We start from the raw sequence: 26401 nt of genomic DNA, 5'->3' as shown, positions 1-26401 counted from the left end.
GTCCCTGGAGAGTTGTGGATCTGTGGGATGTTGGACGGCAGATATATTTCGTTCAGCTGAAAGAGCGTTTGCAGTCATATTATTTAATCCTCCCATTTAAAAAGCAGAGAGATCTCATATAAAAATCTGAATTTCTAACTCCTCTTAGAGACTGAAAAATAATCTTAGGCGGCAATGTTTGGGAGATGTCCAGAGCCACTTTACCTTTCATTGGGCAGCGGTGTACTGGCTCGGGGGCCCCTCTGCTCATTCAGGGCCCATCCTGGGCATTCGAGTTTGAGTTGGATTTTATGTGCGTTGAACCTCAGTCCCGGTTAGGCACTGGCTGTACTTGCTAAACTGTTACTCTTAGAGCAGGACCCAGGAAAGAAATCCCGGGCATGGTGCCACATCGGGCTGTTTTTACGGATGTTGTGGGAATCGTGTGGCTGACTTTCTGGGCTCTGCATTGTTCTAGGTGATTTGTACTCGACATGAAGTCATCGCCTGGGTCCTCGCCTGGTTCCTGGCTGTGCTCCTTGCGGGCGGGTGTTGGGAACACTGGGTGGTGGTGACAGTGGCCACTTTTGCTCGTCGCCTGTGTCGTATGTGGGGTGTGTGCTGCCCGTCTCTGAAGTCTCTGACGGGCTCACCCGGTTAACACATCCTGGCACGTTGTGCTGTGGTGATTACAGTCTTATCTGAGCACCTGCTTGTGTGGCTGTGGCAGTAACGCCCGTGAAACTGTCCCTGCATGGCTGCACTTGCAGCCCCTTGCAGCTAACGTGGCTTGCTCTGGCCAGCGGGCCATGAACAGAGGGGCCATGCATCATCTCCAGGCCTCAGCACGGGAAGCCGGTGTGATCTCTGGGTGCTTTTCTTCTCCTCAATGAAGTATGGAGGCCTCTTGTTGAAAATGCGGCATCAGAGTATCGCTTTGATTGATCACGTGGGCTGTCTGTGTCCTTTGGCTTCCAGTCCATCTGCTCAAATCCCGATTCCCATTGTGATGGTTTTAGGGGTGGGCTTGTTGGGAGGTGACCAGGTTATGAGGCTGGGGCTCCCATGAGTGGGATCAGTGCCCTTGCATTGTAGCAAGCGACCCCCAGAGAGCTTGCTCCCTGTTCTCTCTGCTCAGCATCTGGTAACCATACTATGAGAAGACAGCATCTGTACACCAGGAAAGGGACCCTCACCAGAACTGTACCCACTGGTACCTTGATCTTGCATTTGAGAAGCAAATGTCTGCTGTTTAAACCACCCAGTCTGCGGTAATTTGTTTCAGTCGCCTGAGGTGCTGGGTTCTGTAGCAGATTGTGGTGTGAAGCTCCTGGGACGTGGATGTGTTCGTTACTGCAGCATAACCTGGCCTAGGCTGACCGATACATTCTCTGTTAGAGTGGATTGAATACACATTGCACATCCATGTCTAGGAAACCTTTGGACAGCCATGAGGTGCTCAGTGAGGAGCATTGTAGGATGGGAAAAAAGGACCCTGTGGTTTGTGGTTTTTTTAGACTATGTATTATCAAGCTTTCTGGAAAGCTACCATCCTGAGGAAGGGAAGGGCACTCAGTATTTATTGAATGCTGTCTATTTTGCTCATTGTTTTCCACATTTAAGGATGAGGGAAATGGAGTCAGGGAAATTAGGCAGTTGGCCCAGGGTCGTAGAGCTGTTGGATACAAGACTCTGCCAAAATGCCCCCTGTCTATCTTACGGTTGTCTTTAGGCTTTGACTTCGGTGTCATCTCCTTGGGGAAGCCTTCCCTGCTCACCTAGCTAGATTAGTTCTCACTGTTCTGTGTTTTTCTGACTCCTTGGGCTTCTGCCAAGTTGCACTAGTTTCCCAGTAGACTTTCCATGCCCCAAGGGTGTGTCCTGCATCTGTCTTGCTCAGCATACCACCTCCAGCACTTACTCTAGAGCCTGGTAGCCAGTAAATGCTCAGTTTATGCTTGTGGGATGAATAGAAGGGAGTCAGGAAACATGAACTTTTGTTCTGCTACGGCCACTAAGCAATGGCGTCATTTTGGACCAGCAGTTTTATTCTCTCTGGGGCCCAGTATTCACGTTTGAGCTGGAGGGTGTTTGATTAGAACTCGTTCTCTGTGGTACACATGTTTCCTAATTATTTCACTCATGAATTGCCCTCCTGTTCCTTCTCAGGCTTTACTCTTGGGTCATCTGCCGGCCTCTTTCATTCCCTGTCTGATCCTGGAGTGCATCTGGTAGTCCGAGGAGTCTATGCATCGAGAGTCTTTTCACCAGGTACTGCTCAGCCCTCCACCTCTTTCTTCACCCATCATCCCTCTCTCCGTACACTCATCCACCCACGTACCCAGCGTGTGAGTCATGCGTTGTGCTACGACATCAGGGAGGTACGGTGCCCTGACGTGATAGGAAATTTTCAGCTCCATTACAACCTCAAGGGACCCCTTTCCTAACGTGCTCCTTTGTCGATGAAATGTTGTTATTGGACCATGACTCTATTTGTGTAATTAAAAGAAAAGCAAAAGCAGGTGCCCCACCTCAAAGCCTGGTGGTGACCATGTGCAGGACTGGTGAATCAGGGGACCCTGCAGACCCCCACCTGTGTCAGGAGGGCCCTGGAGCTGTTTCATAATTAAAAGCGCAGAAATCTGATCATGTGGGTTGTGCTCTGGAGGCTGTGTGCATGGAGGCTCTGTGATCAGAGTCCAGAGGGCCAGCGTGGCCAGTGTATGTGTCCAGAGCTGTCCAGAAAGGAGTTTCCAGACCCACAGTGAGGAAAGCTGGCCCGTGCACCAGGGACCTTGTGATAGTGGCCCATGATCACTCAAACGACTGTGAGTCCTGGGGAGGGAAGTAGGGGAGCAGCCAAGGCAGCTGGGGCTGGTCCTGCTGGGAGCTCTGTCCGGGAGCCGGTGTTTTGCACACTCTGATAGGGCTCAGCACACCGCAGAGCTATGTGGGTAAGGAAGTACTTGTGCTTCACTTACCCTGGGCGTCAGTCGATCCAGGGCTGCGCCGAGGGTGTTGTGTTATCTAGTAGACACTCTGCCCTGCTCCGTGCACCGTCTTAGCATGCTCTGGCAGCTAGAGAACAGAATCTGTCAAATTGGGGTGCAAAGAACAGCAAGAAGGACATCAGCAGTGGAAAGCTGTGGCTCTTAAATAGATTGGTAACTGGAGGAAAATGTGCTTAGTGGGGAAGATGAGTTTTTGTCTCACTTTGGATTCTTGGCAGAATCAATAAGTTGACATTCTGATTTATACATTGCTCTCTTGTGAGTCTGAAAAAAAAAAAGCAGCAAAAGTTGACATTCTGATTTATACATTGCTCTCTTGTGAGTCTGAAAAAAAAAAAGCAGCTCCTTTTCAAGAGTAGTTGGAAGAATGATTTGCTTAGGCTATAAAACCCTAGACCAAGTTTGGAAACTGAAAAAGCAAAATATTGCACCAGGCAGGGACCATAAATAAACAAAGTAGAGAAAAAGAGGGATACAATGTCTTGCATATAGTAAGTGCTCAGTAAAAGTTGCTTGTAACAGTAACAGCAGCAACTATTTCTGGGGGAAGGCTCTAAGGAAAGAGGGGAATCCGGATGAAAGTTATAGAAAGGATGCCAAAGAAACTAGGGTGGGGTTAAAAGAGAAGTCTCCTTGCCTGACACTGGCCTCTTGTAATTAGGATGATGGTGGCTTTCTGTGAATTGCAGAGATGGCAGTGGTGAAGTGAGGTTAATTGGAAATGTGGGTGTGTGACATCTTCCACTCAGATCTCCGAGATGCCAGTAATTAAACTCTCTGTTCTTGGCTGCTGCCATTAATCATCTGTGTTCTTGGTGCTACGCTGGCCATCAGCATTTTTCTACACTGCCTCCTGCATGGGCTTTGTCACATTATCGGGATCGTGGTGGAGAGATGCAGAGCCGAGTGGCAGCGTCTGTGTAGGACAAAGCTGACTGTCTAGTCACATGGCTCATCCATCCTGCACCCCAAGGCCCAGCGCTGGGAGCTTCTGAGCCTTCCAGGGCCTGTGGGAATTATGTGCATCCCACAGAGAAACTGTTGGCTGGGGAACCAGGAAAGGGAAACCACAACTCCACATAAGTATCTGTTTCCTTTTCTGCCTACAGGATGCAACATTTTATCAACTAATCAGTGGCAACAATCTCCATGCACAGTTCTATACATGTTGTACCTTTTGTTGTTGCATTTTAACCTTTTTATAATTGGAGGTGGAGGATTCTATTGTCAAGCTCTTGAGGGTTTATATGTGACACAGGCTACTGAGCTGTAGGGATTTGATTTATTCAGAAGGCTCTTGAGTAAATGGCTTAGGTATAGCTCAGAAGACTGCTCATCTGACTTTTTTGATATTCTTTAGAACTTAAAATGTTATTTATTTATTTTTTTGGTACTGGGGATTGAACTCGGGACCTTGCGAGGCAGGTGTCGGCACCACTGAGCCAAATCTCCCGCCTTAAGTTAAGACCCTCAAAGTTTTAATAACAATAGTCACCATGTGCTTATTGGAATAGCTTAACAAACCCAAGCTAAATGCCCAAATCAAAATGTTACTGCTATCTTATCAGCTGTCCTACCTTTTTTATAGTTTTTTTATAGTTTTTAAAACGCAAGGGCACCCATGTCTGCCGCTGGCTGTCCCAGGGGTTTCAGGTGAGTGATTTCACCCCTGGACCTCAGCTTTCTGGCTTGGACCGTGGGGCACAATAGTACCCTCCTCCCAGGTGCTGTTATTGGATAGAGGGTCTGGGGGTGCAGGTTCTAGTTTGTTGTACCCCAGACAAAGAGTTGAACAGGACACTCAGAAGGAGCAAGAAGAGTTAAGATTTACTGAAAGTGAAAGAAGTAATAGTAGGGCTGCACGGGGTGGAGATGGGCCCGAGAGAACTCAGCCTGGATGGGGGTAGGCGCCGGGTATCTTGGATCCTGGAATTAACGGTAGGATGCACAGTTTGGGGCTGACAGGAGTCTGGGTCCATTGGGGTACTTGATTTAGGGCAGTCCATGGAGGTATGATTAGAATCACATTTTGGGAAAGTTGACCTGTTTTGGTCCTTTTAGTTCAAATACGGGCCATTCTGCAGGGTAATGGGTTAGCTGAATAATTAACATCACCTTGTAAACCCTGCCTGATTTAAACCCAAGTCATTATGCCTGATAGGGACAAGTAGTTTTGGCTGAGGCCACTTGGCCTGGAGTCCTTTCCGTGCTGTGTGTGTTGGGGGCTAAAGCAGCCAGGGGAAGGAGACAGAGATCTGAGTTCAAGTCCTGCTTTTGCCTCATGCAAGCAGTGTGTCTTCAGACCAGTCCCTTCCCTGTCCCTGAGCTGCTCCCTCGTGTGTAAGAAGGGACACTGCTGCCTGCATCGGGGGCGGCTGTGGTGAGGTGGATTAAGTAAACGCAATGCACATGATCAGTGTTACTTCTTGTCATCTTGTCCTTGATCTTTACCATCAATTCTCACCCACCATTTGAGGAACATATGAAAAACAGTTAGCAAACCCCTAACACACAGGTACCTTTGCCATTTAATTTCATCTCCATTTACAACTTTTGTCACAGTATATTTGGAAACCAGATGCAAATCTGCCCTTGACAAACAGGAAAGTGGAGGTATATTAAATTCATGCCACCAGAAATGAATGAGCTGGCGCTTTGAGTTAGCATAGGTGAATCCTCTCAAAAACATGTCAAGAAAGGGCTGGCGGTTTAGCTCAGTGGTTCTGCCACCTGCCTCGCAAGTGCTAGGTCCTGAGTTTGGTCCTCAGTACAAAAAACCCCACACAATATTACTTATATGTGTGTGTGTGTGTGTGTGTGTGTGTGTGTGTGTGAGAAATGAATGAGCTGGCGCTTTGAGTTAGCATAGGTGAATCCTCTCAAAAACATGTCAAGAAAGGGCTGGCGGTTTAGCTCAGTGGTTCTGCCACCTGCCTCGCAAGTGCTAGGTCCTGAGTTTGGTCCTCAGTACAAAAAACCCCACACAATATTACTTATATGTGTGTGTGTGTGTGTGTGTGTGTGTGTGTGTGTGTGTATATTTTTATAATATTACTTATATTTGAGCAGCAATTATATAAAGTTGAGGATACACATTACATATACAGGTAGTAGAGGTATAAAATCATGCACAGAACTGAAAAAACATTGAATTCTAATTAGAGGTCTGGCCGAGGAGGGGACACTCATAATATATTGGGGATACATCTTTATTCTGGTGATGGAACCCAGGGCCTCACACATGCTAGACAGGGATCTGGGGCACCCTAAACACTCTTGTTCATGTCCTTCTTTTGTTTATGTTCATGTGAATGTGAATGCACAAGGCAGTTTTATTTGTAGTTGTCAAAAACTGGAAACAACTGCATTGCTCTAACAGGTGAATGAATAAACAAAGAGTGGTACAGTCACACAACAGGATTCTGTGTGTGAATAAAGCATGAGCTCTCCATACAGGGAACATCATGTAAAAAAATTAAAAATAATGAGGTCAAAAGATGCTGAGCCAAGCGAAACCCAAACAGAAGAACCTATGGTTTCATTTATACAAAATCCTCGGAAGTGAAAATTAACCTGTAGCATGAGAAAGCAGATAAAATATTGCGTAGGCGTGAGAGAGATTGGGAAGGGTTAGCAAAGGCAGTGAGAAGACTTTTGGTATGATGGTTGTGTCTATTAATTTGTTTTTTTTTTCTTTTATTGAGCTTATTGGTACATTTTAGGTATACAGTGCAATTACATTCATTATTGGGATCTTGTATCTTTACATGACAGGTCTTGGTTCTCATTTTTTCCCCTGCCCTCCCTTTACCCCCTCCTCCCCTCCCCATTTACAAACACTTTATTTCCATTTTTTCATTTTGCCATATTTTTTTCTTTTCCCTTATTACCTTTCCCCTATTTGATTATGGTAATATTTTCACCATAAGATATAATAATATAACAGAACTGACCAAATTGTGTGTTTTATGCACAGATCATATGTCAATAATACCTCAGCAAAATTGCTTGAAAATCAGTATTCTAGTATTTTAAAAGTTTATATTTAAATGTAATTAAATAATCGCGCTGCTTTTATTTATACTTTACAAAACTGGATAGAAGTGCAGGTGACAGGGAAGACCTCTTAGGGTCACCTCGCTTCACTTCTTGTACTTAGGGAACCTCCAAAACTCCTAGGTCCCTGGAGAAGTGTTTGAAAGCTGTGTTAAACGAAGAGTTAACCATGTGTTCTTTTTTTAAAATTAATTTTATTGGTACATTTAAGGTATACGATATAATGACATTCATTGTTGGGAATTTGCCCCTTTACATACTCCATCTTGATTCTTATTTTTAGCTGCAAGTTCTTTATGTTCATCTGTTACTTCTCTGTTAGTTCACGGATGGGGAAACTGAGGCTCACAGTTTATTGGTTACCTCTATGTGTATAAAAAATGAATCCCAGATGCAGCCATTTTGAAGAAGCACGGGCTGGGGATTTAGCTCAGTGGTGCCACCACCTGCCTCACAAGCACAAGGTCCAGAGTTTGATCCCTGGTACCAAAAAAAAAAAAAAAAAAAAAGTATTGAGCAGCAAGCATTTGAGGTCCTACCTGGCTTCTGAGGGTCACTGCTTCGGGAGGGCTCAGCCGGGTGGCTCTGGCTGAGGGGCTCATGAGGTTGGGGTCTGAATGGAGCAGGGTTTCCCTCACTGGAAGGCTCAGCCTTCTGCAGTTATACTGCTCCCTGCCCCAGGCACCTTCCCCTTCAGCCGGCAGCTGGCCTCCACCGAACTGAGCCATCCAGGTGAGGCAGAGACCAAGATGGAAGGAGCCGGACTTTTATGACCCGGTCTCTGAAGACTATACTGTCCTTCCTTCTTCCCTCCCCTCCTTCCCCACCTTTACAGATAGGGCTTTGCTATGTAGTCCAGGTGGACCTTGACCTTGTGATCCTCCTGCCTCAGCCTTCTGAGCACTGGGATTACAGATATTCACCACATGCCAGGCTCTGCTTTGTTCTTGAAGGACAAGAGTTTGTAGACATTGTTAAACCAAATTTGGACTCAGCACCTGCACTAAATCCAATAGACCGAGAGAGTTTGATCACAGTTGCTGCACTTGGATGCCTGGAGAAAGCCCTGTGCTCAGTTAACTAAGCTATCACCGATCGACTATTTGATGGGCTGCGGCTTAGTCAATGGAGTTGTTTTCTTCCACAGAAGGTGTTTTCCTACAAATGCTGTCTGATCATGCTGTTGGGCCTGCCTTATTCGGGGAGCTGCTGTATCACAAATCGTTTATTATTATTTTTTTCAATATCTCCAAAATCTAGCTGACCTAAGGAATTTTCCTTTAATCACACATTTAAAAGCCGTCACCCTCAGGGAGGTCCGATAACCTGCCAAAGTCTGCGCAACTTCTGAGGCCGGACTGAGGCAAAGCACTAGCCCCGGATTCTTCTGTGTTCTCGGCAGCGTGACCTCTTCCTGAGCCGGGCGAGCTGTATGTCCGTCACTGCTACAGCCCCGGTGAGCCTTTGTGTGTGATTTTCCAGCTCCCCGGCTTCTGTATCTGCCTCGCCTCCTAAGCTGGAGGGTGTTTTGGTCAGCTGGAGCCTAGCACGTCTGCTGTGGGTCTGAGGACCTGGTAACCTCAGGAGCCGAGAAGAGGCTGTGAGGGAGCGCGGGTGGTGTCTTCGTGCTGGGCGGTTCTGTGACATTCGGAGGGGCTTTTGCTGCTTTTCCTCTTCTTCCTGGTCTTGGTCGTCCGGGTTTCTGAGTGACTCCGGGGTCCTGTTGGGTGCCGGCCTCTAGCGTCCCCCAGGTCCCCCTGTGGAGCAGTCGCCCCAGTCTCTCAGAAGCCCCACCCAGGGAGCCGGGCAGGTGGCGCCCAGATAAAGGGGTTCAGGCCACGCACTGATGCATCTGGACCCGAATCTGCATCCCCTCATCTGGAGAAGCGCAGGGGTCTACTTCTGACTTCACCACTCCCTGCTGCAGCTTAGGGTTCTGGCACCAGTTCCACTTCTTGGGGCTTTAACCTCCTCGTCTGGAAAATGAGGGTAAAAGCAGCCCCCGCAGGGGAAGGACTTCGCTTCGTAATGGGGAGCGCTCCTCTGTCCCGCCCCGCAGCGCCCCTTTGCTGCGTCCCAAGCGCTTTTCACTTGTGAAGGGAGCGGGCTCCGTCGCCTAATCGCCCTGGGCACACGTGTATGTTCACTGCCCTGCTGGCCTCTGCTCGCTGTGACGCTGCTGTATAATAGTTGTACAAAATGAACAGGAGCCGAGGAATTGTTCAGAATGTTTTTTTTTGTAAATGCAAGGAAGGAGCAGTATATTTATGTGCATAATTACCCTTTCTTTCCCTCTTTCCTTCGCAAGCTCAGAGCCTCCAGTGATGGCTCCCTCCTCCCTCTAGCGCAGGGGCCCCAGTACAGTTTTATGCTAATTTGAGGACACACAGCCCAGCACAGCACATCTTTTAAAGGAAGGAGAGACGCTCAGTTGCAAAAAGTGCTTTTTAACCACTTACCTGAACGTGAGTGTCTGAAGCCCTTGGGGAAATGCTTATTCTGTGCTCACTGGAGTTGAAAAAGAAAGGATTCCTTGAGTGTGGCTCTTGGTAAAATTCTAAGACACCAATGAACCAGATTTTGTGTGTGTATGTGTACGGGGGATCGAATTCGGGCCCTTGTACTTGCGAGGCAGGCAGCAGAACCACTGAGCCAAATCCCCAGCCCTGAACCAGATTTTTGTTAGCTTGCTTTTCCCCCAAATGCCCACCTATGTTGGTGATGATGATGATGATGATGATTTTTTTTTAGAACCGGGGATCAAATCTGCATCCTTGCGCTTGTGAGGCAGGCGGCAGAACCACTGAGCTAAATCCCCAGGCTGATGATTATTATCTTTAACCTTGTTTCTTAAATGCGTTATTCTTTGCTCAGTAGACAGTTGGTTTATGGCTAACCAAAAAGTCTTGGAAGATAACTCCTGCTCTAAAACCTTCGGAGGCTACCTGTTGCTGGTGATACTGACGCGGACTCTTGGGCCTAGTATGTGGGTTTAAGTTCCCCGAGAAGCCAGATTGGATGGGTCACTGTGCCTGCACACGCCCGGGACTCTAAAGCTTGCCTCTGTGTGTTCACTCTTCCGTGCTTTGCCCGCCCCTTCCTCTTTTCTACCTGTCAGCACCGGACTCCGACTCCTGGGACCCAGAGACCAAGGGTTTCTCTCTCATGAATTCTTTGGATCCGCGCCCCCATCAGTGTTGTATTTAGTTTCAGAGCCTGGTGTCTTCTCACTGGGTTAATAGCACAGGCTTTGCGATTAGACAGCCATCCCTTGCTCTGTGATCCCACAAAAGCTACTTCCTTGCTGAGTGTCATTTTTCACATCTGTGAAGTAGAGGTTATGGGGGTGTCGTGGGAGTGAATGAAACAACACATGGACAGCATCACGCTGCCTGGCTCATGCTCATGTTCAGAAGTGGACCCCATGACAGTGTGTTTTGTTTGTCTTCACTACTGGGAATTGAACCCAGGGTCTTTGCACTGAGCCACATCCCTAGCCCTTATTATTTTTCATTTTGAGACAGGGTCTTGCTAAGTCCCTTAGATGGCCCAGGTGGACTTGAACCTGCGATTTCCTGCCTCAGCCTTCCAGAGTGCTGGGATCACCCTGCACCACCACACTAGGGTTTATTTGTTTCTCTGTATCACTTTCCACAGTCTGCGATTACCCGCTTCCAGTGGGCACCCTGGCCAGAGAAGAAAATTCCTTGCCTTTCATCTTTGTATCACTGTGTGGTCAATTTTACCCTAGACCTTAATTCTTCCACCCAAGTCCTAGCCATGTGACCTTATCATAGCTTGTTCTGGTCAGTATTTGCCATCTTCAGTCAGAGGGACTGAAGCAGAAAATTTAAAAATAATCATACTCAAAATCTATAGCACTGAGAGCAGAAGAAAGTTCAGTAAACTTTCCTGTGGTGTGTGCTGTAAGTTGTAGCAGTTACGCCTCCCGAGTCATCAGAGCTTGAAGAAGCTACAGGAGAACTGTATTTCCCCATCCCTTGGCCTTGGCTTAGCCGTATGTCTTGTTTGGCCGAGGGTCACGAGAGCTGAAGCACGGTTGGCTGAACTGCCTGTGCCTGAGAGATGGGGTTGGGCCAGCGGTTCCACTGTTGCCCTTCGGCCCAAGGCAGGTTCTTAGTAAATACTGAGTTAAATGAGCAGATCCATGTGTTGTGCTTTGGGAAACACGTCTGTTCTTAGGGTTAATTATTTGTTTAGTGACTGAAGGACTCTGCTTTTCATGGAGGAAGCTGGCTTCTCAGAGGCGGGGACCTCCCAAGTTGTGGGAAATGCAGGCTCTCTTGTGAAAAGCAGCCAGGTGACAAGTCCTCAGTTTTATGCATATGGGGAGCAGAGAGGGGAACCTCACTGTCAGATGTTTCCCGAGTCCCCCTTTCCCAGGCACACAGTCTCTGCTTGATCCAGGGGCCACTGTGCAACTGATGTACAAGTCAGAAGTCTCAGGCTGACTTTGAGCACAGCCTGTACCACCCAGCATCCCGCCGGCCATGAGTCTGCCGAATCCCTTGAACCTGTGGCTCAGGACACTCTCTCCCCTCTCTCTACCCATGGCCCTCTGATGCCTCTCCTGGGGGACCGCACCACGCTCCTCACTGATGTCTGTCTGTGTCCACCCCACCTCGACAGTCTCTCCACACTTGTAGACAGTCGGTGCTTTCTGCCATGTAGGTCTCATCATCCATCCCTGCTGTGGCTTTTGCCTTGTCTGTGACCCCCCTGGTCACCCTGGGGCCAGTTCAGCTCACCTGAATATGGCTCAAGACCTAGATGACAGTTGGCTCTGCTCCCATGCTCTGTTCCAGATCAGTTGTGCTGCTGTTCTTTGCATTTCCTCTGTAACCTCAGGGCCTTTGCACATGATATTCGGTCACTGGAATCCTCTTCCCCCCTTCCACCTCCCCTTCCAGCTCACCTCTGAGAAGTCTTCTCAGATTCCCTGCTTTCATCCACTGCTCCTTATTGGTGTCCCACTCCCTGTATAGCCCCAACCCACCCTACCTGCCACCTTCTAGTGCAGATGACAGCTCAGGGTGAGAATGAATCTGGTGTCACTGTTCCCCACTGTACCCTATACCTAGAGTTGGTACCTGCTGACAGTGTTGATAATTTACAGACAGTACCTCATACCAGCTTCCCTGTTTCTACCTCAGGGCCTTTGCATTTGCTGCTCTTCTCTTTTTAGTCTCAGTTCACATGGCCCTCCCTTTGAGAAGCTCTCCCTCATTTGCTAAAGCAACCCCTCACCTGGAGCCTCTTCACCCCACTATCTTATTATCTTCATGCAGTTAGACTTGTCTGGAATGATTTTGTACATTTACTATCTTGCTTGCTGTTGTTTCTTCCCACTTGAAGGTAAATTCTCAGAGGACAAAGATTTTGTTATTCACTGCTGTTACCCTAGTTCAGGGTCTTGAACATAGTAGTTGCTCAATAAACTCAATAAAATACTTGTTCAATGAATATGTGGATAGAGAATTAAGCTTTTTAGTAAACCAAATACTTGCAAAGACTTGTTTTTGGGCAGACCCAAGCACTTTTTTTCATAATTTTTAATGTGTTAATTTTATTGATCAATGACAGCAGTGTATTTTCAGTTTTCTGCGTGACAGCTGGTTCATGCCTTGTAGTTGAGCTCAGGTGCGTGATTGTCATCACGTGACCAGCAGGCTTTCATCTGGGCAGCAGGCACCCTTTTTCCTGTCACAGCAAGACTGTAAGTGTTCTGCCTTCTGGACTCTGTCCCTGGGACACTTCCGGAACTGTCTCAGCCAGGGCCAGATCCTCCCACTTCCTCTCCAGAGTGTATTGGATCACTGTTGTTATTTTTCACTTCAATGTTTAGTTCCAGCAGATAGAAATAAATACTCTTGCATAACTAGTATTTTCCTAGCCAGGAAGGAAAATAAGCAGAGTCTCCTTAATGAAATTTGCAACCTGCAATAGGTAACTGTCGCTCTGCTGATCCTTAGTTTACACAGACGTGCCTATGGCCAGTGGCAGGGGGTCACTTGTTACACACAGGTGCATCTGCCACAGGCTCTGTTGTCACCGTTACATTTCCTGTGCTCTGCAGTGTGGCATCCTCGGAACCACAATGAAACCCGGACTGTAGCGGCTCCGCTGAAGAAATAAAGTGGGAAGAAAATCTCTTGCCAACCCACGCTCTGCTTTAACCAGGGAACGCTGTCTATTGAATCATTCAGCCCCCGCTTGTCAAAATATTTTTTTGGGGGTGGGCTTTCCATTTGGAGAGGCTCCGGGAGGCTTTTAATTATAGCCTCTGCTGCTCCTGAGGCGTTGGAACAAGTCCCCCAGTCTCCTTGCTCTGTGCCCCGTCATGCAGCTGGCTCCGGAAAAGCTCTGTTGTGTGGCTGAAATCGACAGCCATCTTCCGCTGGCACCAGGCTCAGGGCCGGGGGTCGGGGTAGAGAGCCAGCGACCGTGGCTCCTCGGGATGTTATCAGCACCGCTCTTGTGTCCAGCTTCTCGCTGTGTCTGGCTGATCTGAGGGGAGAGTTTTAGTTTTTAAGCCCCGAGATCTTTCCGATGAGGTCCCGAAGAACATCCAACTAGAATGGAGCCCCCACCCCCAGGAAGAGATGGTTAGAGAAAAAGTTTTACTCTGTTGATGATAATAATTCTGGTCCATTCAGTTCCAGCTCTATGCTGGAATGAGGTGTTCGGGATCTTCTCACGGGCCCGGAAGGAACCTTGCAGTCAGACACATCTGGGTCTAGGTTTGGCTTTGGCTTTGCCACAGTTCTGCTCGGCTGAGTAATGATGCGGGGAGGTCCGCACTCGGAGTGTGGGGGCCAGTGAGTCTGTCACTTAGGTGACGAAAGGAAGTTGCTGTGTTTAAGCCAAGGAGACTCATGGGAGGGGGCCTGGCTCCAACTCAGACACCTGGGCCCCCCTCCTCATGAAGGGATTACAAGAGGGAGGCAGGGGGGGAGGCGTGTGGGGACAGGAGGACGGCAGTGGCCTGCCGTGACACGCTCTGAGGGCGGAGGAAGGGGACTCCAGCCTAGGAACACAGGCGGCCCCTCGAAGCCAGAAAGGTCAGGAGGTGGCTTCTCCCTGCAGAGCCTTCGTGAGGAACCAGTGCTCCTGACACCTTGGCTGATTTTGGGTTCTGAATTCCACAACTGTGAGAAAAGGTATCTGCTTTGTTTTGTTTTTAAATCTGTGGCCCCTTGTTATAGAAGCAGTGGGAAATAGCTCAGCAGACGTTTGTCCTTGGGCTGGTGGGGGACCCTCTCTGAGCCTCGACTTTGCCATCTGTACATTGCTCACGCTGTGGTGTGACAGTGAGGAGGGGACGCAGCAGACGACCCTTCGGGCCTGTGCTGATTGAATATCAGGTATTACTGCTGCTGGGTTTTTAAAATTAAGGTTCATATGAAAATAAGCGAGACGGTTAGAGTTCTAAGATAAAAAGCAGTGCAAGATCAAGTTCTTGTTGAACAAATCCCAAGCCTCTATTTGGGGTCCTTGCACTCTTTTCTGTGGGGGACCTGTACTGATCTGTGCATCTCCTGTGATAATATCCCAGGCTCTGCCAGGGCAGGGCCCACAGCGGGTGCTGTAGAAGTGCTAAGATACCTACTAAGGTGAAAGACAGAAAATCTGTGTTTCTTGGGGGTGAAGCACTTGACAGCATGCGGGGGAGGGAGGTCCTGGGTTTGATCCCTGGCACCACACACACACACACACACACACACACACACGGAATGTTTTTCTGCTTTAAAAACATTTTTTTTTTTTTCTGGTGGAGGCTGTCACTTTGAGGAGAGGCTTGCAGACCCCAGCATGACAGGGCCCTGCTGGGGAGAGGGGCAGGCTGTGTGTCCCGAGCCATCTGGTGAACCCTGACACAGCCTGCTCGAGGCCTCCAGTGGCTCACTCCCCAGATCGGGTGCCAGCCCTTTCCACACCGCCTGCCACTTGGCCCAGCTTGCTCTGGCCACCAGAGATGTGGTCTCCATGGTAACGCTGTCAGGGGCCTTGGCCAATGGGAGCCAGAGGGAGGGGAGGAGGGCGGGACATCCTGCCAGCTTGTGCTTCTCAGGGGCCCACCAAGGCACCGTTCCAGACCTGGGCTCAGTGGCTTCTTGTCCTCCACACACCAACCTGCTCAGACGTCCTTGTGCCTCAAGGAATCCTATCATCCACTGGTGCTGACAAAAGGCCCTGCGAATCCAAGTGGCTCTCCCGTATGCTGGTGTAATGACCCAGGTCAGTGACTTAACATCCCTGGCCTCGGTTTTGTCATCTATAAAATGTTACAAAAACAAAAACAAAAACAAAAACACAAAGAGAGAAAGTCTGTGAGGCCCTAAGTGCAATGCCAGGCAGCTAGTAGGTGCTCAATAAAGCTTTCTCTATTTGATCTTTTACTTGAGGTGGGGAAACTGAGGCCTGGATCCTGTTCCCAGGATTTTCCACAGCTTGTACCTGCTTCTCCTTCTTCTGTGAGCAATTTCTTCTTGAGAGATTCTTCTTCCTTCCTTGTCCCAAGCAGCGGGTCAGTGGTGAGGCTGGGATTTGAACCCAGACCTGCTTTTCTGTGGAGCTCACGTAGTAGTCACCCTTTTGTTTTGTGTCTCATCTCTTAATTATCCACAGGGCATTGCCCAGGGGAGATCATCTTTCAGCTGCCCTACGGTCCGTGGTCGCCCATCAGGAATTAAGGTAGCTGTGTCTTCCTGGCAGAGACAGGGTGGCTGCAGTGTCTTAGCTCAGCTGGGAGCGCATTTATCGGAGACACGGCTTCCGCCTGGGTAGATGACAGAGCGTTTATAATGCAGACTCCCTCCCGCCTGTGCGAGGACCGGCAGGCTTCTCCTCGGCCGAGCCTTTCCCTAAAACATGAGATGATTCTTTCCCTCTGGAGCCCCCGGTAGCACAGCCCCTTTCACCCCCTCTTCTCCTTGTTTGTCCCACGCTTTCCTGAGGGGACCAGGTGTCAGGAAGAGAAGAGAAAGGTAAGGGCCTCCAAGTTCCAGCAGGCGGTGTTTTCCAGCTGTGCCTTCTGTGAAATGAAGACCTGCTGAGACCCACTGCTGAGCCCGGGTATGATCCATCCCAGGCACCTCCGGTGGCCCAGCATCCCCAGGTGGTCGCCACTGTCACTTCAGTCTGCGAAGGCCGAGCCCAGGCCAAGCTGGCAGGATTCACTGCGGCCAGAGAGCAAGCTCATCGGTCTCTCCGCTCATTCATTCCCCGCAGCGCCCAGGGGCCCCTCCAGCCCCTCCCAGAGACACAGTGAATAGCCCCTTCCCTCCAGGCCGGGACACTAATTCTCCAGTCCTGGGCGAGGAAATGCTAGGGTGGGCAGAGATAATGGCAAAGCAAGGGAAGAATGCCTGACCTGGAGGGGCAAACATGCACCCGAGTTGTCTTTTTCTGCCTTTGCAGAATGGCAAAATGGCTGTGTGTGGTGGTGCACACCTGTAATCCCAGCACTCTGGGAGGCTGAGGCAGGAGCATAGCAAGTACCTGGGCCACTCAGCAAGACCCTGTTTCAAAAAATAAAGAAGGGCTCCCAACGTAGATCAGTGCAAAGGTCCTGGGGTTAATCCCCAGTGCCACAAACACACACCCAAAGCAAAACCGTTCATGCTCATTGTGATACATTCATTCAGGCAGGCAGAAGCTGGAAGGGGAACAAAGGAAGATCCTTGTGTTCCCGCCCTCGGCCCCACCCCCAGGGGCGCCCTCAGTGCTTGGGGCTCCTTTTGGGGCATCCTAGGTCGCTGAGGTCGGCTTCTGGCCTTGGCCAGGTTTGTAGTTTTCACCATTGACCGCCTGGGGGCACACCCGTCCCTGCCGGGCTGCATGGGTGTCGGGTCTGCGCTCCTCTACCATGGCTGCAGTTTTGGGGGCTCCCTGGACTCCCGCCTGGCCTCAGTCGCTGCCACAACCTCTTTTTTTCCCTCTCAAATGCATAGCTCATCTCTAGAAGATTCTGGGGAATTAAACGTCCTTCATCTTCTAACGTACAGACTCATGCCTGCGGTTGGTTTTTTTGTTTTGTTTTGTTTTTGATACCGGGGATCAAACTTGGGTACCTTGCACTTGTGAGGCAGGCAGCAGTGCCACTGAGCTAAATCCCCAGCCCACTTCTGTATTTAAAATTTTTTTTTTGTGGTTCTGGGGATTCAAACCAAGGCCCTCACTCAGGTCTACATCCCCAGCTCTGCTGTTATTAATATTAATATACAAGAATTTAATCTTCCTGCCTCGGCCTTCCAGCATGCTGGACTTACAGGCTTGCACCACCGGGCCCAATTTACAATTTCTTTTTCTTTTTTTCCAATTTCCTTTCTGTATTTTCTTTTTTTTTCCTGTGCTGAGGGTTGAACCCAGGGCCTCACACGTGCCAGGCAAGCACTCTACCATTGAGCTGCACCCACAGCCCTTACAATGTACCTTTTGAAATCAGATCTTCTGAGTTATAATCCCTACACCCTGCAATTCACCCATTTAAAGGGTACAATTAAGTGTTTTGTGTGTATGCACAGGGTTGTGTCATTATCCACCACGTCTAGTTTTAGAACATTTTTGTTTCCCGTGAAGGAAACCCATTAGCAGTAACTGGGTGTCCGGTGTCCGTGTGCCCCCGGCACCCCCTCCTTTTCTGTTTCCATAGATTTGCCTGTTCTGGGCATGTGCTGTCCACAAAGTGATCTCTGTCCTTTGGCAAGTGGCTTCTTTCACCTAGCATAACGCTCGCCGGGCTTCTCTGCGTCAGGGCAGGAAGCGGCAGCTCACTCTCCTTTCCTCCTAGCACCATGCGTCACGCGGAGAGACGTGGTTCGTTCTGGGGCTCGTGGGCTGATAGGCATCGCACTGTTCCCACCTCGGGATTATTATAAGTGATACCGCTAGCAACTTTGAGACATCATAAAATTGTTTCTCAAGCTGGCTGTAGTATTGTACACTTCCCCAGTACTGTATGAGGGGAGTCCATTTTCCCCAAGTCCTTGACACTTGTTATGATCTATCTGTCTATCTTTGTTTGTTTGTTTTTGTGTTTTGAAGCAGGTTCTCCCTTTGTAGTTCAGGCTGGCCCTGAATTCACTATGTGGCCCAGGCTGGCCTCGAACTTGCAGTGATCCTTCTGCCTCAGTCTCCTGAGTGCTGGGATTACAGGTGTGCCCCATCATGCCTGGCTCTCTGTTTTTAATTATAGTCATCCTACTGGGTATGAGGTCTACTTATTAAAGATCGTGGACATATTTCCAGGTCAGAAGGTACAGATCTCCCTAATTCTTTTTAGTGGCATAATAATATCTCATAGGATAAAGATGCCCTAATGATTTTATTCATTCCCTTTCTGAATTAGTTAGAATTATTTTTCTAAATTACTAAAATGATGATACTCAAACTGCCATATGTTACAAAGCTAACCAACAGTAAAGTCTAGCGCATGTCAAGCTTCAGGTGTGGCTTGATCCAGGTGCCAGATGAAGTCACCAGGATCTGCCTTCTCCACCCCCAGACTCTGCTTTTTCTGTATGGGTTTAAATGACAGATAAGCTGCTTCTTAGTGGTGACAGGGCAAACTATAGCCCCTGCTTCACTGCAAGTGTCAAATCCTACTGAAAAGAAAGTGTTTCCCAGTAAACCTGATTGAGGATTCCATCCCCAGACCTTTTCCCCCTGTTTGACTTAGACACCTGCCATCTGGGTTTGATGACTTTGGCATTGGTTGTCTCCTGCCTTCCAGGTGCCACCCTTCCTGTTGTTCAGGCCTAGTCCTGCTGCCCCAACCCCTCCTTCTTCCCTGACTTTCCTACCCACTTCTGGCGCATCGGTCGCACCCAGATGCCCAGCTCTGACGCACGTCCCGAGTCTGGGACCTTCCCACTTGCATGTCACCACAGGCAGTGAGCACCAGGGGCCCGGCAAGGCTGAGCCAGCTGGTCATTTCCACTCCCACCCAGTGCCACAGCGAGCCCCGGGCCGTACCGGCACCAAGAGCCGGGGAACGTGTGTCACCGCGGAGGGGGAGCCAGGGGATGATTGTGCAGAAGTGATTTCTTCTACCTGGGCATGAGAAAGTCCAAGGGTCCTTTACAGGACCCTCGCTGCGGACCTGGTGCATAGGAAGGATTCAGGGCAAACCCTATAGCTTGGCCTCTGGTCTCAGGATGGATGGACCACTGCTTAGCGTGCGCTTCAGGCGGAGGTGGGTGTGGCAGGTGCCCTCGCCGGTGCCCGGAAGTGACCAGGGGGTTGAATTGGACACTGCTGCCTGCCAGCCTGTGGGGCACAGGGACGGATGCTGGCTGTGTCAGGAAGTCGTCCCAGAGGCTGGGTGATGAGAAAGCATCCTGGACAGCTTGGGGACTTAGATTTGGGTTTGAGGAGTGGAGAACAAGGGCAGAGATGAGGGGTGAGGAGGAGGAGGCTGTGGGGAACTCACTTTCCAGGATGCTGGTCTGGCTGGGGCAAGAGGAAAGAAACTGTAAACTGGGTGAGGTGGTGCACCCCTGTAATCCCAGCACGCTGGGAGGCTGAGGCAGGAGGATCACAAGTTAGTAATTGAACAGCTTAGTGAGACCCTGTCTCAAAATCAGAAGTTAAGAGCCGTGGTTGTAGCTTAGTGTGAAGGCCCTGGGTTCAATCCCCAGAGGAGGGTGGGACGGGGAGAGAATTCTAGCACTGGGAGGAGGTAGTTTGGGTCATCTCAGTTTAGCATTCACTCATCAGTGAGATACTCCAGTGGATATTTATTAAGCAGCTGTTTAAAAATATTTATAATTTATACTATATAATTCTGATGTTATTTATAATTGTATATAGTATAGAATCACTATTGCATTATAATGTAATATATAATTCTATGCAATATATTTTATATATTTACATTACATGTATGAGCTATAGCACTAGCATAAACATTAGTGTGGACACATTCTGTTCATTGTAGCGTTGATTATATGTAATAGGTAATTATACTAGAAACATATACATGTGTTACATATAATCATAAGTTAATACTCTATACTACAGGCTACATTTAGCATGGTGTTTATTTATCTAAATGCTCGGGTTGTAGCAGGAAACAAAATAGAGAGAGGTCCCATGCGTGTACAGTTAACACGTTGGGGGAGATGGCAGTGTTACACGGAAATAGACAATAACAAGCCCTGTGGAGAAAGAGGAAACTGAGGGAGGAGACAGGGTGTAGGCCAGGGGTGGGTGCATCTGTTTTGAGGAGAGGTCAGCAGAGCCTTCACTGACAGGGTGATATTTAGGCACACCTGAAGGAATATTAATAACTGGGGAAGAGAGTTCCACAGAGAGGGGACAGCAAGTGCAAAGGTCCTGAGGTCTGCATGTGCCTGCGATGTTTACAAAAAAGCAAAGAAGCCAGTCCAGTAGGAAGTGGAGAAGGAAAAGGGGAAGAGTGAGAGGAGACAAAGCCAGTTAAGGGGGCAGATGGGGTGGAGCCTTGGAGCCGCTTGGGACTTTGGCTATTAATCTGAGATGGGGCCATGGGAGGCTTGAGTGCAGAGGAGTGCCCTGCTCTGGCCTATGTTTTAACAAGAGATCTGTGACTTCAGCAGGGAATCGACAGCAGTGGGTGAGGGTGGGACAGGGAGGAGGCCCATGTGGGCTGGGGTAGGGGACTTGGTGGGTCAGACAGAACTCTGGTGGGGTCCCCTGCCCAGCCCCTGGGAGAGGAGCATCGGCTGGGCACTCGCTTTGCAGCTTCCTGGTATTAGGGTCTCCGTGGGACGGAGCAGAGCGGATGAGAGTCCCTGCCCTGCGCCTGTGTCCCTCGGCACCACGAGAGGAAGCTCAGTCCCTCCACGCCGTCCTCCGGACGTTTAGCTGCTGCACTTGCTCTTGTTTTCTGTTGCTGCCTTTGCCTGTCTGGCTGCTCTGCGTCCCGCATTTGACTTGATTCGTCATCAGGTTAATAAGGGTAACAGTGGTGCTGATGACCACAACAGAAACCGTTTGTCAAGTGCTCCCTCCATGCTGGGCTCTGCTGAGAACTCTGAATGCATCGAACCACTGGCTCATCACAGCAGCTGTGATAGAAGTGCGCCTGTCCCGCACGCCATGGGTGAGCACACGGAGGCTCAGCGGTGTTGGGGTGCACACGGTCACACAGCAGGGAAGAGGCACTCAGGTCCTCCTGGTGATTGTTACCACCCCGTCAGGAGTAGAGCGGTGTAGTTTGTTTCTGCCCTTCACGAGGCGATGTTTCCGTCGTGCACAAGAGATGTTAGTAACCGGTGTCAACTCGCAGAAGCCACTAGAAGAGTGGGCTGTGTCTTCCTACAGGGTCACCCTCAGGTGGAACAGCGTAGGCCATGTGCTGTTATAAACATCTAATTTAAAAATCAGTCTCTTTGCCAGGCCTGGTGAGGCAGACCTGTAGTCCCAGAGCTCTGGGAGGCTGAGGCAGGAAGGTCACATGTTCCAGTCCAGGCTGGGCAACTTAGTGACTTATGGAGGACCTGTCTCTTAAAAAAAAAAAAAAATAGAATGGGGATGTAGCTCAGTGCAAAGGTCCTGGGTTCAATTCCCAATACAAAAAAAAAAATCAGTCTGTGAAACAACATAACTTTGTTTAGTAATCTTGGTAACATCATGGTTCGGGGCTGGTAGAATGGGTTTGCAATCACCAGTCTCCTCCTGTCTTGTTGCTCAGCCTCTGAAGCATTTGACTTTCACCTTATGTTCCAAGAGAGCCGCTTCAGCTCCTGCCCTCGCAATGGCATCCCAGCCCACCGGAAGGGGGAAGATTAAATAGAGATCTACCAGTTTCCTCGAAAAACAACCCAGAAGTGTCACATATCGCTTCTAGTAGCAGCGAGTGGAGTTCAGTGATATGGCCACACCTAGCTACCAGCGGGGCTGCAATGCGATGTTTGAGCAGGTAGCCTTGGGCCCACCCTGACATTTTATTAGGACAGAAGAGCGGGGACCTGGGGCTCTGAGCTTCCCGAATTGCGGGGAGCTGTCTCAGGCGTGCAGTGTTGTGCCCCTTCTCCCCAAGGTGCCAACACTGTCGGGAAAGATGGCTGCAGGAGAGGCGGAAGGCGGGAAGGAGCTGATCTGCCGTCTGTCGCACTTGGTTTATTTACGGCGATCACAGCTGTGCCGGGGTGGTGCCTGGCAGGTTCTTGGCTGTGCGGCTGGGGTACCCGCAGTTTGCCATAGACACAGCCGCTGCCGTCTGCGTGGCCCTCCCTTACTCACCCCAGCCCTTCTCTCCTGCGGGCCCCAGGACGTTCCCAGCGTGGGCACTTGGTCCTAATTCTCGGAGCGTTTTGCCGTCGACATGCGGGGAGGGAGCCCCCATGCCCAGGGTGCGGGGCCGATGCCCATGGAGCCCCGCCCGGGAGACCCCTCCGCCTCCTCCTCTCCTGCGCGCGTGTGCAGCTCCGCAGATTACACCTCCGCTGTGCTCCGCTGTTAGCAGCACGGCATCTCTAAAACCTCCAGCCACCACTCGGCTCACATCTTTCGAGCCCTTCAGACCCAGCAGGTCTAACATTTGTTGCCTGTCTGCATGGAGCTCTGTCTTCGGACGCAGCACACTTCCCTTCCGCAGGGCCCTTCCCAGCCGGCTGCTCAACATAAATGTATCCTTCGTGCTTTTTATCTTATTTATTTTTTTGTGGTGTGCTGGGGATTGAACCCAGGGCTCACACATTCTGGGCATGTGCTCTACCACAGAGCTATATTCTCAGCCCTTAAAAAAAATTCATGGTGGTGTTTTGCTAAGTAAGTTGCCTAGGCTGGACTTGAACCTGTGATGCTCGGGCCTCAGTCTCCTGAGTAGCTGGGATCGCGGGTGTGCGCCACCACGCCTGATTTACTTTAAGGTTTTTTAATGGGCGCGCCAGATGTGAGAAGACACTGCAGTGACCCCGAGTGTCCCTGTCACTCAGCTTTGACTACGATAGACTCGGGATCAGTGTTCACGTCCCCGCCTGTTTCCTCCGAAACCCAAAGAGACATTGTTTGAATGTGGAGTAAATCGATCCCGTGTCACACTAGCATCTCTGTTTTCTTCCTGCTGCCGCCGCCTCCATCGCACAGCTTACGATTAAGAGTGAAACCATGACGAGGGGCCCCTCCAGGCAGCCTCTCTCCGGCCCAGACCGCACCTGCCGACTGTGTCCTGGGATCCCGCAGTGGCTCTCGGTGGTGTCGGCTCAGGACCCCAAGTGTGCCACTGAGAGTCCTGCACAACCCACCCTGGTGACCGGGACCACACAGCCCACTGAGGTGGCCACGCAGTTCTCCCAGCCTAAGCGACAGACCAGCTGCACAGTCCTCTCTCTAGTCAGTCCCTAACCTAGCATTTCTCCACATGTGTCCTCTGCAGCACTAACTTCTCATGTGTTCTGGGCAACATGAATTTCTTGAAAACCAATATTCCCCGAGAGGTTTCAGGATGGAAAAAGTCTGGAAAATTTTGTATCAAATAGCATGGTGTTCTACAGGACTTCTCAGAGCCTTGAATATGCCAAGCTCCCAGAGGGGAGCAGGACCCCTATTTCTGGAGCCTGCATCTCTATCCAAGTTTCTTGGTGCAGCAAAGGCAGAAGAAGGTCACTGCGTCACCCCTCATGTGGAGATAGGGGCCTGAGGTTAAAGAAGGCGCTGCAGCTTTTCCCACTCATGTGGGGCCTGGGAAAAGGCCCTGGCGTCCCCTACAAAGTGCTTACAGGTCACTCGCTGGGAGACTGCGTGGGGCCGAGGCAGAGCCCGTGCGACCCTGCCTCACCTTGACAACGCTGAGCATTTGAGCATGGGCTCCAACCTCCTTGACCCTGGGTCTCCATCTGGGCCTAAGGAGGTGGCAGCCTCAGGACCCCTGGGGTGGGCATGGGATATGGGTTTGTGCAGCAAGTGGACCCACATGGAGCCCTGAGGTGTAATGACTGTGTCGCATCCAGGCCGGGCGAGGCGGTGACCCCAACTCGCTGGTCTGAGTGGTCACGTCTGCCTGAGGGTGGGTGCTGATTTGTCTGCTGGGGCGTGACTGAACCTCTCGTAGCACAAGCAGCTCTGGGCAGTGACCTCTGTGTATATCTGAGGAAATGGAAGTCAGAGAGGTTTGGCAACTCATCAGAAGTCACACAGCACAGGATTTAAAGATTCGCCTGCCGTGTGACACCGCCTGAGGAAGAGGTGCTCACCGAGACCCCCTGTATCTTCCCACTCTGAGCTGCTTCCCCGCCTCCCTCCCCTTCCTTCCTGGACACCTTATCCTGAGACACTCAGTGCCTCCTCTCTCCAACCCAGCTGGGGGCAATCGATGCTTAGTCCTCTCAGTTTTGCTGAGTGAGCTGCCGGAGAGGCCTGAGCGCTGGCCGTTCTGGGGAGGCGGGCAGCTATGGCCGCAGAACTGGACGCCTTTGCAAGTCTCAGGAGCTTCCTGAGACTCTGAGGCGTGGTGATGGTGATGACGAAGCAACAGGGATGCTCTGGTCTCCGCGGGCTCCCTCCAGCGTCCTGGGTTTCCCCTCCTTTGCCACTTTCTCCCCTCCCTCCTCCCAGCAGAGTTGGGGTGGCTGTAGCGGACTCGCGTTACTCTGTGTGTCGAACAGTCACTCGTTAAACAGCTTGGCTGAGAAACAGGGTGTAGTGGGTTTAGGGTGCATCTCTATTTTCTGTGCTTTGAGAACCCTACAACCACTAATCTCCCCGTAGGAAGTGAGGAATATTGGGTTGCAGCCCTTTGATTGCATTGGCACCGGGGAAAGAAAATTTGGAAAAGGTCAGCATTGAATTTTTGCCTCTTGCTGCCTGCCTGCACCACCCGTGCTGTTGATTTCATAGCTGCACAGTAAAATACTGTGGCTTCCGAGCTCTGTTCTGGGAGCAGCAGAATTCGAGCTTTCAAGTTACTGCTCAGACAGAACAGGATGCTTTCAGTGACTAGGGTCATAATCTTTGCAATCTACACAGCAGGTTATATTATTACTCCTGTTTTTTCTGGCACAGAGAGGTTAAATGACTTGCCCAAGGCCACACAGTTAGTAGGAGATGAAGTCGGGATTTAAACCCAAGATGATTGGCTCCTAAGTGCATCTCGTCCACCTGCTGCATGCCGGAGATGCGACAGCAAATGGCCGCAGCGTCTGAGCCTCTGTAACACACACAGCCTCTCACACCTGCCCGCACAGCACCAGAAACTGCTGTTCATTTTATACCTGCTGCATAGCAGGTGCTAAAATACACATTTCTGTTTAATCTTTAGAAAGCTCCCTTGGGAGTGGAAGATTTCCCCCGTCTAGTAGACCAGAGCACATCTTACTGAAGTGAAGTTCAGTGTCTGAAGTCACACAGTTCTTCCTCCTCGTCTGTAGCTGAGTAGATGAGGTTCCTCAACCCAAAAAGCTTGTGCGAGTGGGAGAAAAGCCTGCTCTCCGCTAGGAAAGTTAGTGAAAACGTGGTAGTTGGCTGACACCGGTGGTAACTGTGGCTCGCCACAGCCTGTTAAGAAAGCCTCGGGAGAGAACCACACTGCGAGGAGAGTTGTGTCCTGGCTCAGCTGAACCTGAGCGCCTCCATCATTGTCTGGATACCGAGACAACAAATTCTTGGGGTTTTTTTTTGTTTTTTGTTTTTTAATTTTTAAGCTTTTCAAGTTGAGCTTTGGGGAGCTGTACTCTGCAGGACTTTAACTGGGAAGTCAAATATGGAGAGACAGAGAGGTGTTCTAATGAAGCCGATGAGACCCAGAGGCAACATTCGTCCCCACATGACCCCGAGTACCATCTCTGGTTGTTTTCACCCCGTGGGACAAGGTCATTTTGTCTAGCATCAGCATCTATGAGTTTCTGTTTAGAGTTAGGACACTCGGTCACAGCATCTGATTGTCTTATCAAAGGACGCCCTTATCTCTGTGGCTTTTTCTAGATTCTCTGGGTATAAATCATCAGAACACTTTCTCTATTCATACAGTTCATCGCTAGGAAAACTTGTTCTCTGCATGCTGCACTCAGAGCCCTGGAGCAAAGTACTTGAACCGTGTTTTAAGATGATCACAACTGGAAATTAAAAAAAAAATTCTGCAAGTAGTGCTTGAACTAAATTAGGATCTTGCTTTTGGGGAGCAGGTGTAGGGTGCTTCATAGCTGAGAGTGCTTCTTCTCCACAAATTTCATCTTTGCACTTCAGCAGAAGCTCGAGTTGCCATCCTTGGGATAAATCACATCTGCTTTGGATTTCATAGGATGGTTCTTAAGTGTCTTCACGGAATTGTTCAAAGATTGCAATTGCTGTTCGTAGATCTGATTCATAAGTTCCTGGGTGCGACAGCTGCTCTCTGAATCAGTTTGTAAATA

The 26401-nt window shown here is 49.8% G+C and overlaps 1 protein-coding gene across 1 annotated transcript in view; it reads left to right on the top strand.

The window, feature by feature from the left end:
• Positions 1-26401, top strand: part of Rph3a (rabphilin 3A) — a 212053-nt gene that overhangs the window by 4102 nt on the left and 181550 nt on the right. Inside the window, exon 2 of the mRNA XM_010604502.3 lies at positions 2149-2250. The gene's annotated coding sequence lies outside the window, so the exon portion shown is untranslated. The remainder of the gene's footprint in view (positions 1-2148; positions 2251-26401) is intronic.

The sequence above is a fragment of the Fukomys damarensis genome, unplaced genomic scaffold, assembly GCF_012274545.1.
Source record: "Fukomys damarensis isolate Sample0158 unplaced genomic scaffold, DMR_v1.0_HiC HiC_scaffold_12, whole genome shotgun sequence".
In the NCBI taxonomy this organism is placed as follows: Eukaryota; Metazoa; Chordata; class Mammalia; order Rodentia; family Bathyergidae; genus Fukomys; species Fukomys damarensis.
The sequence above is the reverse complement of the archived record's forward strand: the minus strand, read 5'-3'. Positions and strand labels throughout refer to the sequence as shown.